This window comes from Chrysochloris asiatica, unplaced genomic scaffold (genome assembly GCF_000296735.1).
Source record: "Chrysochloris asiatica unplaced genomic scaffold, ChrAsi1.0 scaffold00005, whole genome shotgun sequence".
In the NCBI taxonomy this organism is placed as follows: domain Eukaryota; kingdom Metazoa; phylum Chordata; class Mammalia; order Afrosoricida; family Chrysochloridae; genus Chrysochloris; species Chrysochloris asiatica.
In genome coordinates, this window is record NW_006408523.1 from 6,026,631 (window position 1) to 6,030,560 (window position 3,930).

The 3,930-nt window shown below is 44.0% G+C and overlaps 1 protein-coding gene across 1 annotated transcript in view; it reads right to left on the minus strand.

Moving 5' to 3' along the window:
- Nucleotides 1-3,930, minus strand: part of ATP8A2 (ATPase, aminophospholipid transporter, class I, type 8A, member 2) — a 727,934-nt gene that overhangs the window by 215,223 nt on the left and 508,781 nt on the right. The window lies entirely within an intron of this gene.

Sequence of the window (3,930 nt, forward strand, 5' to 3'; positions counted from 1 at the left end):
CTGACCCACCTGGCCCTCCTCTCCCGCACCTTACCCTGACCCACCTGGCCCTCCTCTCCTGCACCTTATCCTGACCCACCTGGCCCTCCTCTCCCGCACCTTACCCTGACCCGCCTGGGCCTCCTTTACTCATTCCTAAGATCTTTGTCACTTCCTTGCAGCAGACTCGATAGACTAGGTTGTGTGGCTGTTTTATAAGCTCCAACCACCACAAGCAAGGACTTATTGATGCCATTAAAGCCTAATGGACTGGGAGCTGGGCTGCTAATCAAAAGGTCAGCAGTTCGAATCTACCAGCTGCTCTGTGGGAGAAAGATGAGGCTTTCTGCTCCCATAAAGATTTACAGCCTCGGAATCCTATGCAGGGTCACTATGAGTCAGAACCGACTCCACAGCACAGAAGCACCACCACCACTGTGGAGTTCAAGGAGTCCTGGTACTGCAAGGGATTTCAATTGGGACTGCTAACTGCAAGGCCAGCGGTGTGAATTTACCACCTGTTCCGCGGGAGAAAGATGAGGCTTTTTGTTCCCATCAAGATTTACAGCCTGGAAACCTTATACAGGGTCGCTATGAGTCGGAACAGACTGAAAATCACACCACCGCCTCCACCACCCACTGTTGAGCTCAAGAGCCCTGATGTGGCACTGTAGGATAAGCACTGGACTGCTACCAATAAGGTCGATGGTTCAAATGGTCTAGTTGCTCCTTGGAAACCCTATACAGGATAGTTATGAGGTTGAACCAACTTGATGAGTTTGAATCATTCCAACTCAGAATGACCCTAAACAACAGAGTAGCATTACCCCACAAGGAATCTTTACTAATGGTGTTGGACAGAAAGGTTGAAATTACCATGGGCTGCAAAAGAACCAACAAATCTGTGTTGGAAGATGTATAGTTAGAATGCCCCCTTTCTTTGTACTTTGGACATGTTGTTAAGAGGGACCAGTCCCTGGAGAAGGACATCATGCTTGGCAAAACAGAGGGACAGCACAAAAGAGGAAGACCTCTAACTAGATGGGCTGACACAGTGACAACAACAATGGGTTCAAACATGGCAGCTACTGTAAGGACAGCGCAGGGCCCCAGTGTTGGTTCTGTAGTTCACAGGGTATCATGAGTTGGAAACAATGTGAGGCACCTAATAATAAATCACAACAACAGCCAAATCTTTAGGAAAGCAGAAGGTCATGGAGCAGCTGCTGGGTTTGAACTGCCCATCTTTCAGCTCAGAACTGAGCACTGTAGCTGCTGCATCGTCAGGGTTCCCAGTTATGTCATTATTGTTTATCAGCCCCAACCTTGCATGAGCTCCGAGAGTCTAGCTAGACACCGCCATCTTGCTGACTTCCATTCCCATTGGGCACCGAGTGACTGGCACGTAGTAGATAAACCATACCTTTTCTCTTCCCTTCAATCTTGTTTCCTTAGTTTACTTCCTCACCATCCTCTGCTCTGGAATACCTGGAATCCGAACTAGGATTTTTGTGTCCAGTGTTTCCCTCCACCATCCCTCCTTACAAGACATGGTAGATTCCTATTCCCAATTCCTCCGTCATGACACTCTTTGATGGAAATTCTGTAAGGACTCATCAATGCCTAAACATTGAAAGAATTTCTTCATCTCTTGTTCAAAACCTTCTACAGTCTAGCTTCTGCATCATTTTCAAACTCTTTCCCATCTTTTACCTTTCCAGTGCCTCACAACTCAGAGCTCTCCACAACTACTCTGGATTTCTCCACTGCGTCTGGCTCTTCCTTGTGTTGAACTGCCATTCTCCATTCTTACACGTCTAGTTGGACTTCAAGGCTAACTTCTATACTACTTCCTCTAAGAAGTTATCAGGGGGACCAATTCTGGAGAAGGACATCATGCTTGGTAAAATGGAGGGTCAGAGAAAAAGAGGAATGCTCCCAAGATGGGTTGACAAAGCGGCAGCAACGGTGCGCTCAAACCTAACAATTGTGAAGATGGGGGAAGGCCCAGGCAGTGTCTGCTCTGTTGTACACAGGATCATTATGAATTGGAACGGGCTTAACAACAACAAGGACACCAAGTCATTTCTAATTCCAAGTGACACGTATTTTAGTTCTTTGAAATCTGATCGCACTTGATCTGTATTTTACTTCAGACAATTATGAGGGGGCTTCAGAAGCTTTGTGAGAAAATTCCATTAACTTTTAATTCCATGTTTCCATGACCTTTCTCACCCCCCCAGCCTCCCAGTATTTTCTGTCTTGTAGTGTTGTTGTTTTTAAGTATCATCAAGTCAATTCCAACCCATGGCAATCCTCTGTAGGATTTCCAAGGAGCAGCTGGTGGGTGTGAACCGCTGACCTCAGGGTTCATAGTCCAGTGCTGATCCCACAGCACCACACCAGGAAACAGATCCATCATGTATTAGAGTCAGTCATGGGCAAATTTGATGTTCCTTCCAAGACAAACTTTTTGAAGGTAAGATTCACATTGATTCATTTACTCATTACTCTTAGGGGTCATCATAAGGCTTTGGCTGGAAAGAGTTAACGGATACACTGGAATAGTGACACTGATGATGAAGGCTGTAATGAAAATGGACTAAAATCATCCTACTGGTTGGGTCTACCACTCATCTCTCAGTTTGTCATACCATGGTGGTTTGTGAGTTGCTGTGATTCTGAGAGCTATGCCACAGGTATTTTAAATACCAGCAGCGTCACCCATGGTGGACAGGTTTCAGATGAGCTTCCAGATGAAGGAGTGATGAACTGCTTCTGAATATTTAGTCACTGGAAACCTTATGAATAGCAGAGAAACACTGTCTGATACAGTGCTGGAAAATGAGCCCCTCAGGTTGGAAGGTACTCAAAATGTGACTGGGGAAGAGCTGCCTCCTCAAAGTAGAGTTGACTGTGATGATGTGAATCGAGTAAAGCTCGTGGGAGAAAAGCCCACAGGACCTTCATTTGCTGATGGGGCACAACTCAAAATGATGAGAAACAGTTATAAACATCCATTGAAAATCAGAACATGTATGATGTATGAATCTGGGAAAACTGGGAAGTTGTCAAAAATGAAATGGAACGCATCAACATCGATATCTTAGGCATTAGTGAGCTGAAATGGACTGGTATTGGCCATTTTGAATCTGATGACCACATGGTTTACTATGCTGGGAATGACAAATTGAAGAGGAATCGTGTTGCATTTATCGTCAAAAAGAACATATCCAGATCAGTCATGAGGTACAACGCTGCCTGTGATAGGATAATATCCATATACCTACAGGGAAGCCCAGTTAATACCATTATTATTCAAATTTACGCACCAACCACTAAAGCCAGTGAGGATGAAATACCAACTTCTTCAATCTGAAAGTGATCAAACATGCAATCAGGATGTATTCATCATTACTGGTGATTGGAATGCAAAAGTTGGGAATAGAAAGGAAGGATCAGTGGAAAATATAGCCTTGGTGATAGAAATGATGCTGGAGAACGTATGACAGAATTCTGCAAAATCAGTGATTTGTTCATTCCAAATACTTTCTTTACACAGTATAAGAGACAACTATACACATGGACCTCAGCAGATGGAATGCATAGAAATCAAACTGACTACATCTGTGGAAAGAGATGATGGAAAAGCTCCACATCATCAGTGAACACAAGGCCAGGGGCAGACTGTGGAACAGACCATCAATTACTCATATGCAAATTCAAACTGAAGCTGAAGAATATGAAAACAAGTCCATGTGGGCCAAAATATGACCTTGAATGTATCCCACCTGAATTTAGAGATCATCTGAAGAACAGATTTGATACATAAAACACTAAAGCCCAAAGATCAGAAGAGTTGTGGGATGACATCAAGAACATCATACATGAAGAAAGCAAAAAGTCATTGAGAAGACAAGAAAGAAGGAAAAGGTCAAAATGGATGTCAGA